A 14,806-nucleotide genomic window follows, 5' to 3' on the forward strand; every position below is an offset into this window, starting at 1 on the left:
GTAATGGTTGCTAAGGGTTCTACTTCGGCCCACTTTATGAAGTAGTCAACTGCAACAATTGCATAACGAACCTTGCCTTTCCCTGCAGGCATTGGGCCGATCAAATCAAGTCCTCATTGGGCGAAGGGCCAAGGGCTGATCATAGGAGTGAGTGGCTAGGGAGGGGAGTGAGGAATAGTTGCGTAGCGTTGACACTTATCACATGAGCGGGATATTCTGATGGCATCTTGGTGGAGTGTTGGCCAGTAATATCCTTGGCGAAAAGCCTTATGTGCTAGGGATGAAGATCCAACATGATCTCTGCAGACTCCTTCATGTATTTCCTGAAGGACAATTTCCGCCTCTGCGGGAGTAAGGCATCTTAGGTATGGTAGGTTAAAACCCCGCTTGTAAAGTTGGTCATTAATGATCAAGTAACGGGTAGCCTTGTATCGAATCTGCTTAGCTTGGACTTTGTCATTTGGAAGGGTGCCATGAGCAAGGAATCTATAAATCGGGGTAATCTAACTATCTCCTTGTTGTAAGTTGCACACTTTCTCAGCCATGATGCTTGGTGCTGCCAACACTTTGACCTGAATTTTTCTCCCAATCTTGTCTTCCACCGCTGAAGCGAGGCGAGCCAAAGCATCTGCATGACTGTTTGCCGCTCGAGGAATTTGGGTGATCTGGTAGTGGAAGTGCTTGAGCAACAATTGTGTTTGTGCCAGATATGCTGCCATGGAGCTATCCTTAGCGTCAAAGTTATTGGTGACCTGGTTAACCACCAATTGGGAGTCACTGAAGATATCAATTTGTTTAACCCCAAGGTGTTTGGCCAAATGTAAGCCTGCTAAAAGGGCTTCATATTCGCCCTTATTGTTCGACGCCTTGAATTTGAAACGAAGAGCATACTCCATCGCCACTTTGTCAGGGGTCGTAAGGACTAGTCCTGCTCCACAATCCTGTTGGTTGGACGAGCCATCAACATATAGACTCCATGCTGGGGCTGTTGGTTCTATTTTCTAAGCTTCTGAGGGTAATGAAACCACTTCTTTAGGCGTAGAAACAATGTCAACAGGATATGTGAAGTCAGCAATGAAGTCTGCCACTGCTTGGCCCTTCTCAGCTGGCTTTGGTTGGTAGGAGATGTCAAACTCACCCAATCCTATCGTCCATTTGATCATTCACCGGGAAGTGTCAGGACTTTAGAGTATCTGTCAAAGATGATGATTGGTAAGCACGATGATGGAGTGTGCTTGGAAGTAAGGGCGAAGTTTTCGAGCAGACATGACCAATGCTAGAGCCAATTTCTCAATGTTGGAGTATCGTGTCTCCATATCTTGTAAGGCCTTGCTAGCGTAGTAGACAAGTCGTTCGACATTACCATCCTTTCGAATGAGAATAGAACTTACTGCTGAAGCCGATACCGACAGATAGATAATGAGAGTGTCACCAACCTCAGGTTTGGAGAGCAAATGGGCTTTACTCATGTAGTCTTTGAGGTTCTTGAATGCCTCAGCACATTCATCAGTCCATGTAATGTACTTCTTACTTCCCTTAAGTGCTTTGAAGAAAGGAGCACATCTGTCGGTGGCCTTAGAGATGAACCTAGTTAAGGCTACCACCTTGCCAGTAAGGCTCCGGATGTCTTTTGAAGTTACCGGTTCCTTCATGTCGATGATTGCTTTGATCTTCTCGAGATTAGCCTCAATGCCTCGTTGGCTTATCATGAAGCCTAAGAATTTGCCAGAGCCTACGCCAAAGGCACATTTGTTGGGGTTCAACCTCATTCGATACTTCTTCAAAATGGTGAAAGTTTCAGATAGGTTGGTGATGTGTTGGTCAGCATGTTTGCTCTTGACTAGCATATCATCAACGTAAACTTCCATGCTCTTCCTAATTTGTTTGGCGAACATTGAATTGACCAGTCTCTGATAAGTCGCTCCTGCATTCTTTAGGCCAAAGGGCATGACTTTATAGCAATATAGTCCCCTGTCAGTAGTGAAAGTTGTGTGTTCTTGGTCCGGAGGGTTCATGAGGATTTGGTTGTATCCTGAGTAAGCATCCATGAAGCTCAGGAGTTCACACCCAGCTGTAGAGTCTATAAGTCTGTCTATGAGAGGAAGAGGAAAGCTATCCTTCGGGCATCCTTTGTTTAGGTCGGTGTAATTGACACACATTCTCCACAAGACCTTTTGGAGTAGGAGACTTTCCTTGGTCTGATTCTTCTTAACAAGGACAACATTTGCTACCCACGTTGGATAATTGACTTCGCGAACAAAGCCTATGCCTTTGAGTTTTTCAACTTCTGCCTTCATTGCCTCATACTGTTCAGCGTCATAAGATCTTCGTTTCTATCTCACTGGCTTGGTCTTGGGGTCAATACTTAAGCGATGACAGATGATATTAAGAGAGATGACTGGCATGTCCTTGTATAACCAGGCAAAGACCTCAGTGTTCTCTTGTAAAAACGAGATCAATGCCAACCAAATGGGTGGTGACAAGGTGGTGCCAATCTTCACCATGTGATCCGGATAATCTTTTAAGATAGAGACTTTCTCCAACTCTTCAGTGGGTTGTGCTTGCTGGGTGAAAGAGTCATCTCGAGGATCATCGGGTTAACTATTGCCACCGTGAAGATCCAAGTTGGCTTTGTCTAGACTGGTATTTATGACTTGGTCATGTATAAAAAGCGTTTCCTTGGGCACAGGCAGGTGTTGTTGCTTAACCGAAGTGTTGTAACATGATCATGCACTAAGTTGATCTCCTCTGATGTAACCATTGCCGTAGGGGGTTGGAAATTTCATCAACAACATATGTGTGGATACCATGGCCTTGAGATCATTGATGCCTGTGCGTCTGAAGATGACATTGTATGCCATTGGGCAATCAACCACCAGGAAGTTAGTGGTAATGGTAGTTGTGTAAGGGCCTGTACCAATGGTGAAAGGTAAGTGTATGCTCCCCAAAGGTTGCACGATATCACCGGAGAAGCTTATAAGAGGGGAAATCGAGCGATCGAGCAAGTGTTCAGCTACATTAAGTGCCCTGAATGCTTCAGCAAACATGATTTTGATTGAAGCCCCCGTGTCTACTAGGATTCGTCGTACTTCAAAGTTGGCTATGTGAGCTTCCATGATCAATAGGTCGTTGTGAAGGTAGATGATACCTCTTTCTTCCTCATGGCAGAAACATATTGGATCCCAGTTAGGCTTTTGATACTTACCTCCCCTGATGTCTTCCACGTGAAACACTTGGTGGCCAGACCTTAAAGCTCGTTCACTATTTTTCATGGCCCTGTTAGAAGATTTAGATATGGGTATGCCACCACTTATGGAATATATCACATTTACCTGGCGTTGGTTACAGTTACCCCTTGGAGGGTGAAGGAGGAATTGATCAATTTTTCCTTCACGTGCCAAAGCTTCAATATGATCACGAAGGGTGATACATGATGCGTAAAATAACTAAACACACAAATTAAACCCTCTTGTTGACAATTGTAGTATATGTATAAGTAGGGATCATTCTTAAACCGGGGATTAGGAGGGATTGCTAAACACTCTAAACTGACTCAAATAGATAAAACTAAGCTTTAAAACACTTAACTAGACTCAAAAGACTCAAAACAAACTCAAAAGACTCAAAACAAGCTAAAAACACTCAAAACTTCCTAAAAACACAAACTGGGCAGTTTTGAGCTCTAAACACAATTTGGACGAAATTTGGGTTTCTAAAGGCTCAAAACACTTAAAAACAAAATCTAAGACAAGTTCTAACTAATATGACTTAACAAAGTAAAGGGGGTTTGGTTTTGGACGAAAATAAGTAAATTAAAACAAGAACAATTTAAACAGATTCTTAAGCAAATTTAGGTGAATTGATGAGATATGGGGTAACTAGAGGGTTCTTCTCCACACATGACACACTTGCATTCAAATTGATTTCCAATTGCTTCTCTCAATAAGTTATGAAACTCAATACTCCAGGTTAACTGTGACAACACTTTTTTAACCTTCAAGTTCTCATTAAGTTAATGAATTGGATGGGAAAGCACATACAACAATTCAAAGCATTCTCTAAAAGTCCCCTACGTGAAAAGCACAATAAAGGTACAATCAAAGATCATTAAGTTTCATGAAAACTATAAGCATTGACAAGGCAATTGTAACTATGAAAAGCATGAAACTTTTGCCAAGAATTCACTTAACACGATCGTTCATAAGCGACCTCCACTACTTGCAAATATAAGTTTGTAACTATTAGGTGAAACTCCATTATATTTTAGCTTCAAATCCTTGCATGAAAACTAAGTGTGCACTCTTAATAAACATACAAGAATAAGTTATCAATCAAACGGTTAAGCAAATTGAATTCACAACTGAAGGTAATCAATTCATAATGCAAGTATAATCATGGTATTGAATAGCCCCCTAGCCAAGAAGGGCTTAGTTCCTCATAAACGCAAAACAAAGATACATAAATTTAGACATTGAAAACAAAGAATGAAAACACCTAGAAACACTCCAACAATCCAATGTCTTGAATGGCAAGCAAGTCCAAGGGTCTCCTTCCTTCTTCTTTGCTTCTGCACAAGGGATGGTTGAAGGTTTTTTGTGGTGATTTGTGGTGGTGGATGGATATAGGTTGGTTATGGTGAAGCGTTGAGTGCTTAGAATGGTCAAAAAGGGGTCTTATTTATAGGGAAAGCAAGGGCTACGAATTTATTAAATTTAGAATCAGAAATCAATGGAAAATAGGCAAGAAAGGTGCAGGAATTAAAGAGAATAGGAAAGGAAATTCGGAAGAGAGTGTAGGACAGATTTAGGAATGTGTTTTGAGGCACAAAATAGGTAAGAATCCTCTCCCCTTGTGCAGCAAGAACTAAAACAAAAGGGAATGCAATTTTAGGTCAGAAAATAGGTAAGAAAGGAGAGAAAGGTGCGGCAATGCCTAGAACTAAAGGGGAATGTGAATTAAAATCAGAAAATAGGAAAGGAGAGGATCCCTTGTACGGCAAGGAAAGGAAAAAGCCTAGGGTGGTGCAGCAATATCTAGGGCAGGTTCTAGGACTTATAGAAATATGTAATTAGGCAACCTAACATGTTTTGAAACCCTTTTGTGGCTGGAACATAGGTGAGGAAGGATTAGGAAACTTCCAAGCCAAGAATAGAAACTTTCAAGAATGGAAACCTCCAAGAATAGAAACTTTGGTTTCCAATTCTGAACTCTTTGTTCTTCATTTTCCTTTCTTCATTTCATTATTCATTCCTAGCCTCCTTTGATCTTCAATTTCGTCCATCCACCTTGCTCCAAGCTTAAGCTATCCATTCCATGCCCAAACTGCTCCAAAAGGCTCCAAAATGCAAATGTTTGCATACTTTGTCCTTAAAACCTGAAATTGCACGAAAATAGCTTAAAATACTAAAATTACTAAGTACTAGCAACATAAATGCAAGGAAACAAACTAATTAAGTCGCATAAATATGCTCCTATCAAATTCCCCCACACTTAGCTTTTGCTAGTCCTCGAGCAAAACAAAACAAAACAAAACACAATCTAGACCTTCCAACAATTGTCTTAGGGATTTCCAATACATATGACATGCTAAAAATCATTACTTACACAGATTTTAGTCATCCTTACCCTCGAGCACATACTTAATCGTAGTCACCATTCGCTATAATCCATTAAAACAACATTTTTTAATGTAGTAACATGCCTTAGAGAATTCCCTCAATTCCTTACTAGATATGCACTCAATTTTCACTCAGATTTTCTGACTACTCCCTACACTAGATATATGTGAGAAGATTGATGTAAACATGAAAACTAGTACTCACATATGTTTTAGCAAAGAAAGCACTTTTTGGAATTATTAATGCATGTATATATATGATCTCATGAACGGAATGCTACTACTTAGAAGCGAGAACCAGTGATATCATATGCTCATACCAATTCCAAACTCCACATATTGAAATACACAACACTCAAGATTGAAGTCTAAGGGTTGTAACGAGGCTAAGGGTATTGGCTAACAAAGAAAGGTAAGGGAAAACAAACGTTTTTAAAGAAATAGTAAGCAAAGTAATGAAATTGACACTTAGAATTCACTTTTGAATGCAAAAATCAACTTTTAAACACAAGGGAAGATTCATGCAACACTTAGGGTCAAATTCAAACTTTTGGACCCTTTCTTCAACAACCAACACATGTGAATTCATTTTCACTTATTTTCAAATCTTTTTCTTTCCTTTCATACACTTTTCTTTTCTCTTTTTCTTTTTCCACGAAAATTTTTATTTTTTATTTTTTTTTTATTCCGTGCCTTTTTCTCTCTTTTTGGCACACAAAACACAAAATTCCCTTCCCCCACACTTGTTTTTCATCATAATGTTGATCAAAAGGAATTCACTCTAAGTCATGCTTCACTATTCTTTAAGAACCAGGGTATAAATAGTCCTAATCTAGGCTAGGTATGGATAATGTGGTTAACAAAGAAAATAGGCTAACGAAGGCTCAAAGGGGTTAAACCTACAAAACATATGACAAGGGTGGATTTGGCTATTTGGCTTTGGTTCACTAAACAACTTCATCTTGAATATGTGTTATGCAAATCAATGTCATGCTTTGAATGGAACGGGCATGAGTTCTAGTATTTGGATCTATAATGATGAAACGCATTCTAAGTAGCAACCAAGCAAAGAATAATGAGATCATTCAACAACTTTAGAAAACAAGAAATCACAGATTAATAACTCTCCAAATAACGTTTAGGCTCAAGTCTCACAGGGTTGTAACGTTAATTTGAGTTCCTTCCTTCAAGCATGTTACAAAAACTAATTTTTTTCTTTTGTGATTGCATGCGAATTCGTAAACTATAACTACAACCAAGCATAAACCACAGAGCATATCAAACTTCCATTCATGTTTGTAACTTTCTTTAACTGTCATGTAATTAAAAACCAAATCCTCATCATTGTGTTGGAAGGTACCCTAAGACGAAAACAAACACACAAAAGCACCTCTTTTTGGCTTTTTCAAAACAATTTTTCACATTTTTTTTCAAATTTTCGGATTTTTACTTCAACACACACCAAAACAGCTTAAAATGCACTAAAAACACTTAAAAACAGTGAGAAACAACTTTAGAGGGGATAGGTAATAAAACCCACGAATTTGTATCAAAAATACTTTGTTATCTCCCCCCACACTTAAATCAAACATTGTCCTCAATGTTTTAAGCATAAACTCACAGAAAGCAAACAAACAAACAAACAAACAACTAATCTTGATAAAATGAAGGCAGCAAAGATAAGGGTTTAGGAATGCAAATTTGAGTGTGGAGTGAAAGTTCCATCGTTCCTAAGTTGAATGCATGGGTTGCCTCCCAAGAAGCGCTTGCTTTAACGTCTTGCAGCCGGACGAAGACCTCCAATTAAGCTCCATTGGTGGCCAGGGCATGGAATTGATCTTTGAATGGACGGTGATACTTTAAATGATCCGGCAATGGTTTAAATTCTAACGTGGGTGCCTGAATCATCAAAATCAACATGTTAGTAAAAAACGTATTTGAAATTGGAGAAAATATCTTACCTTTTTGCTCTGATAAGAACTCAAGGACGAAAACCACTTCTTTGAAAGTTTCAGGGATTTTGAATTTGGCCAGATTTACTACGATGGTTGTGATTTGTCCCGTGTCATCAAACTCAACTTCTTTGGGCTTTGTTGTTTCAAATACGTCATCTTTGATGAATTCTTGACATTCTCCATCCACTTATTTTCCTTGAATCCTTCTTTTTGATGTACAAAGTTCTTCAAACAATTCAACACAATCTGAAACTTGGTTTGCTGTACCAAGAATTTGGATATCACTTTGCACCTTGGGAAGAGCTTCAACAATGTCTTTTTCACTCACTTCCTTCTTGGGAATAAAAAATTTGCGAGGAAAAGGGACATTTGATGGAATAATGTTAGAATGAATTGAATTAGGAACCACCTTACCTAAGTTGGACGGCATAGGGACTTGAGGAGCTTGCGGCAAAAGTTCTTCTAAACTGTCCATGTCGTCATCCTCCTCTTCTTCTTGCAGCAACAATTCATCCACTTTCGGGCTATGTTTGGATGGTTCAGGGACAGCTTCATCCTCCATTTCTCTTCCCAAAGTGATAGCCTCAGCAATTACAAAATCTTCCATTGAATTTACAATGTTTGTGTTGGAGAATTCACTTTGTTCTTAAATTTGTGCCATGAACTCCATAATCTGCCCAACTTGTTTCTCTAATTCATCCATCTTGTTGGCTTGATTTTTCATCCTTTTGGTTTGATTTTCTGCTTCTTGTGTCAAAGAGGTGAGTAATTGAACAATTTGGTCATTATCCATTGACGTACCTGAATTTGTTTGGGAAGATTGTAGTGGAGGCTGTGATGGTGCATATGGCCATTGATAGAACTCCTCAGATGGCTGTGAATATTCTTCTTGTTGTGAGCCCTTCGTCAAAAAGGTTAGTACATCAAGAATTTCATCATAACTCATAGGCATACTTGAATTCAATTGGAATTGTTGTGGGGGAGACGGTGGTGGCTGAATAGGCGTAGTGTAAAACTCCTCATATGGCTGCCAATATGCATCTTGTTGAGCCTCCTTGGCTTGATTTTGTGAGCCCTGCACCAAAGAATTTAATTCATTAAGAATTTGATTATAATCTATTGACGAACCTGAGTTTGATTGAGCATATTGCATAGGTCTTGAATAGAACTCCTCATATGGCTGCCAATATCCTTCGTGTTGAGCTTGTTCAGATTCCCACCACATAGAAGTGGAATGATCACTCCAATCTCTTTGTGGACATTGATTGGCTTGATATCCTTGCCCATAAGACGCACCAAATGTAGGGACACTTTGCATTGTGGTCCTTTCGGCGTACTACGACAATTTAGAAGTAAGATTTGCCAATTGAGCTTGAATGCTAGAAAAATCCATGTCCTACTTCTCTAGTACCTTAAATCAAAGAAAGAGACTAAATCAAATATCAGAAGTAAAATAAACAAAACAAAACCAAATAAGAAACTAAAAACAAAAGACACGAAAAGAAACAAAGTTAGTAACTAAAACAAAAGACAGGAAAAAGAAACAAAAAGAAACAAAAAGAAACAACGGGGGATTAGCAAAGTTGCTAATCCCCGGCAACGGCGCCAAAATTTGATGCGTAAAATAACTAAACACACAAATTAAACCCTCTTATTGACAATTGTAGTATATGTATAAGTAGGGATCGTTCTTAAACCGGGGATTAGGAGGGATTGCTAAACACTCTAAACTGACTCAAATAGATAAAACTAAGCTTTAAAACACTTAACTAGACTCAAAAGACTCAAAACAAACTCACAAGACTCAAAACAAGCTAAAAACACTCAAAACTGCCTAAAAACACAAACTGGGCAGTTTTGAGCTCTAAACACAATTTGGACGAAATTTGGGTTTCTAAAGGCTCAAAACACTTAAAAACAAAATCTAAGACAAGTTCTAACTAATATGACTTAACAAAGTAGAGGGGGTTTGGTTTTGGACGAAAATAAGTAAATTAAAACAAGAACAATTTAAACAGATTCTTAAGCAAATTTAGGTGAATTGATGAGATATGGGGTAACTAGAGGGTTCTTCTCCACACATGACACACTTGCATTCAAATTGATTTCCAATTGCTTCTCTCAATAAGTCATGAAACTCAATACTCCAGGTTAACTGTGACAACACTTTTTTAACCTTCAAGTTCTCCTTAAGTTAATGAATTGGATGGGAAAGCACATACAACAATTCAAAGCATTCTCTAAAAGTCCCCTACGTGAAAAGCACAATAAAGGTACAATCAAAGATCATTAAGTTTCATGAAAACTATAAGCATTGACAAGGCAATTGTAACTATGAAAAGCATGAAACTTTTGCCAAGAATTCACTTAACATGATCATTTATAAGCGACCTCCACTACTTGCAAATATAAGTTTGTAACTATTAGGTGAAACTCCCTTATATTTTAGCTTCAAATCCTTGCCTGAAAACTAAGTGTGCACTCGTAATAAACATACAAGAATAAGTTATCAATCAATTGGTTAAGCAAATTGAATTCACAACTTATGAAATAACAACTGAAGGTAATCAATTCATAATGCAAGTATAATCATGGTATTGAATAACCCCCTAGCCAAGAAGGGCTTAGTTCCTCATAAACGGAAAACAAAGATACATAAATTTAGACATTGAAAACAAAGAATGAAAACACCTAGAAATGCTCCAACAATCCAACGTCTTGAATGGCAAGCACGTCCAAGGGTCTCCTTCCTTCTTTTTTGCTGCGGCACAAGGGATGGTTGAAGGTTTTTTGTGGTGATTTGTGGTGGTGGATAGATATAGGTTGGTTATGGTGAAGGGTGTAGTGCTTAGAATGGTCAGAAAGGGGTCTTATTTATAGGGAAAGCAAGGGCTACGAATTTATTAAATTTAGAATCAGAAATCAATGGAAAATAGGCAAGAAAGGTGCATGAATTAAAGAGAATAGGAAAGGAAATTTGGAAACGAGTGTAGGACAGATTTAGGAATGTGTTTTGAGGCACAAAATAGGTAAGAATCCTCTCCCCTTGTGCAGCAAGAATTGAAACGAAAGGGAATGCAATTTTGGGTCAGAAAATAGGTAAGAAAGGAGAGAAAGGTGCGGCAATGCCTAGAACTAAAGGGGAATGTGAATTAAAATCACAAAATGGGAAAGGAGAGGATCCCTTGTGCGGCAAGGAAAGGAAAAAGCCTAGGGTGGTACGGCAATATCTAGGGCAGGTTCTAGGACTTCTAGAAATATGTAATTAGGCAACCTAACATGTTTTGAAACCCTTTTGTGGCTGGAACATAGGTGAGGAAGGATTAGGAAACTTCCAAGCCAAGAATAGAAACTTTTAAGAATGGAAACCTCCAAGAATAGAAACTTTGGTTTCCAATTCTGAACTCTTTGTTCTTCATTTTCCTTTCTTCATTTCATTATTCATTCCTAGCCTCCTTTGATCTTCAATTTCATTCATCCACCTTGCTCCAAGCTTAAGCTATCCATTCCATGCCCAAACTGCTCCAAAAGGCTCCAAAATGCAAATGTTTGCATACTTTGTCCTTAAAACCTGAAATTGCACGAAAATAGCTTAAAATACTAAAATTACTAAGTACTAGCAACGTAAATGCAGGGAAACAAGCTAATTAAGTCGCATAAATATTCTCCTATCAATACACTTCTCACCGGCATGGCCGTTATGCTCGTGGTGCCAGCAAAACATGCCCGTGTTCTTCGTGGGCTTGTAATCCGGGTGCCTCAGCTTTGGCTTTGGTATCAAGCGTGCTATGCTGGGGTAAATGGCCACGCATGTGGCATTCAAATGTGTGTATGCCTCATACCTCGGGGTAAGGGCTGTCCTGACACGTGCTTGACCCACTGTGTTGACTGCCTGGGGTCGGGGATTATCATGGCGATACCTTTGGTTATCGTGGTAGTGTCCCTTACTCCTTTTACTAAAATGAGACTGGTGAGGATGGAAATCTTTCCTTTTGCCCTGAGATTGATATGTATGTTGACTTGGCAAAGTATTAAGTAAGGCAGGGGGAGGCACCGCTGCCGTTTGGAAGGTCGATGTCTTCTCATTTGGTTGGATCTGACTTCCACTCCCTACTTGTTGATAAGGGGTGGTTATGGGGGGTTTCCCTTGATATGTCATTGCCTCAGCGGAGGCATGGTTGTAAGCCTGTGTCATCACCTCAAAGTAAGTCTTCCAAGTGTTGGTATTGATCATGTACTTAAAGAAACAATCACGTAGGCCTGCCGTGAAGGCCTTGAGGGCGGTCTTGTCATCTGCCTCAGCGCAGCGAGAATACTCATGGCTGAAATGACCAGCATACTCTCGTAGTGACTTGTCCGGCTTTTGGCGAATAGTGTACAAGTCATCTACAGAATGCAAGCGATCGGTCTGGAAGATGTGTTGAGAGACAAACAGTTTCCTCAGTTCCTCAAATGAGTCTACTGTCTCAGGTGGAAGACGGCAATACCAGTTTAAAGCTCCGACAGAGAGGGTGAAGAGGAAGAGAATACATCGTTCTTCGTCGGTGTGCATCCGATATGCCATGGTGAACTCAAAGAGGTTAAGGTGTTCAATTAGGTCCTCCCTTTCAGTATAGAGTTGTAAACCAAGCTTTTGTTTTGTCTTTGCTTGAAGAGGGGTGTCGAGGATCCTCCTTGTGAGAGGGCCAGGCCTGGGTTGGTTCCAGTCAGGTATCTCGCCCTGACGTTCGGCCTTCAACTTGTTTACTTCCTTAATGAGTTGTAGGACAAGGGGGTCTTGAGTGGAGTCATATACCACTGAGATTTTCTTTCGTAAGTCTCCATCGCCTCTTGAAAGTAGGAAAGTTTGAGCAAGGGCGTGTGATTTTTCCTTGGACTCGTCGTACTGACTTTTAGGGCGAGTCTGTCGGAATACCTCAGAGTCCCTTGTACCTTCATGTTCCTCTAGGACATGTCGTTCCTTCCCTGGATTGGCAGCTGGCTTGGGTCATGGTAGGGGACCGAGTCTTTCATTAACCCTTGGGTCATTGATCTTCGAGCGTATGTGGAGGGGATTCTCTCAACATTGCCTTAGGAACTCTCGGCAGTCACGATAAACGGCTTTCGGTCCTTCCAACCCTTCTGCAAGGAGGTGTCTTCCTCCACTTCTCCTGTTTCGGGTCGAAGCAGCTGGGTTGAGAGAAGTCTCATGTTGATCAATGTTTTGATGATTAGCTCGTTCCTCATCAGGGATATCCATGTCGAAGGAAGGCGACCCTCTGTGTTGGGGGGCACCCAGATGATGGTTGATGTCCATAAGGGCAACAAGCTTGCGTGTTTGAGTACGCATAGTTTCATGGAGCGTCTCAAAGAGCTTCTCATACTGCTCCTGGAGGACCTCATTCTTCATTGCTATCTTGTTGTTTTAAGCTTCTAGCTCATCGACTTTAGCTTGAAGAGCAACCCTCTTTCCTTCCTTCTTTTGTTGCTTCGCACTAGGTGCAAGAGGGGTGTCATTCTGTGTGCTATGGGTTCCTTCGCTCCCCATGTTGAAGAGGGATGCCTGGTCAAAAGAGAGTGTACGAATGGTGGAAACCAGCTTGACAAAGCTGAAGAGAGTGGGAATAAGTGTCGTTTCCCACAGACGGCGCCAAATGTTGATGCACAAAATCAGTGAGGACTTTGATACAACAGAAAATGTTAAGTTTGTGACCTTCACTAGATTGCTCCGGTCACTAGTGTGAATAAGTATGTAAATGGATAGAGACAGGGAAACAAACACAAGATGTACGTGGTTCACCCAGATTGGCTACGTCCACAGAGTAGAGGAGTTCTCATTAATTATGAATGAGGTTCAAGCTCTCCTTTAGTGAGTACTAGTGAATGATTTAGTACAAATGACATTAGGAAATATTGTTAGATAATGATCTCTATTTATAGAAGAGAGTTTCTAGTTTCATTCTGACATTGACACGTGTCGTGTCGTGTTGTAATTAGGCAACCTAACATGTTTTGAAACCCTTTTGTGGCTGGAACATAGGTGAGGAAGGATTAGGAAACTTCCAAGCCAAGAATAGAAACTTTCAAGAATGGAAACCTCCAAGAATAGAAACTTTGGTTTCCAATTCTGAACTCTTTGTTCTTCATTTTCCTTTCTTCATTTCATTATTCATTCCTAGCCTCCTTTGATCTTCAATTTCGTCCATCCACCTTGCTCCAAGCTTAAGCTATCCATTCCATGCCCAAACTGCTCCAAAAGGCTCCAAAATGCAAATGTTTGCATACTTTGTCCTTAAAACCTGAAATTGCACGAAAATAGCTTAAAATACTAAAATTACTAAGTACTAGCAACATAAATGCAAGGAAACAAACTAATTAAGTCGCATAAATATGCTCCTATCAAATTCCCCCACACTTAGCTTTTGCTAGTCCTCGAGCAAAACAAAACAAAACAAAACACAATCTAGACCTTCCAACAATTGTCTTAGGGATTTCCAATACATATGACATGCTAAAAATCATTACTTACACAGATTTTAGTCATCCTTACCCTCGAGCACATACTTAATCGTAGTCACCATTCGCTATAATCCATTAAAACAACATTTTTTAATGTAGTAACATGCCTTAGAGAATTCCCTCAATTCCTTACTAGATATGCACTCAATTTTCACTCAGATTTTCTGACTACTCCCTACACTAGATATATGTGAGAAGATTGATGTAAACATGAAAACTAGTACTCACATATGTTTTAGCAAAGAAAGCACTTTTTGGAATTATTAATGCATGTATATATATGATCTCATGAACGGAATGCTACTACTTAGAAGCGAGAACCAGTGATATCATATGCTCATACCAATTCCAAACTCCACATATTGAAATACACAACACTCAAGATTGAAGTCTAAGGGTTGTAACGAGGCTAAGGGTATTGGCTAACAAAGAAAGGTAAGGGAAAACAAACGTTTTTAAAGAAATAGTAAGCAAAGTAATGAAATTGACACTTAGAATTCACTTTTGAATGCAAAAATCAACTTTTAAACACAAGGGAAGATTCATGCAACACTTAGGGTCAAATTCAAACTTTTGGACCCTTTCTTCAACAACCAACACATGTGAATTCATTTTCACTTATTTTCAAATCTTTTTCTTTCCTTTCATACACTTTTCTTTTCTCTTTTTCTTTTTCCACGAAAATTTTTATTTTTTATTTTTTTTTTATTCCGTGCCTTTTTCTCTCTTTTTGGCA

The sequence above is a fragment of the Malus sylvestris genome, chromosome 5 (genome assembly GCF_916048215.2).
Source record: "Malus sylvestris chromosome 5, drMalSylv7.2, whole genome shotgun sequence".
Lineage (NCBI taxonomy): Eukaryota > Viridiplantae > Streptophyta > Magnoliopsida > Rosales > Rosaceae > Malus > Malus sylvestris.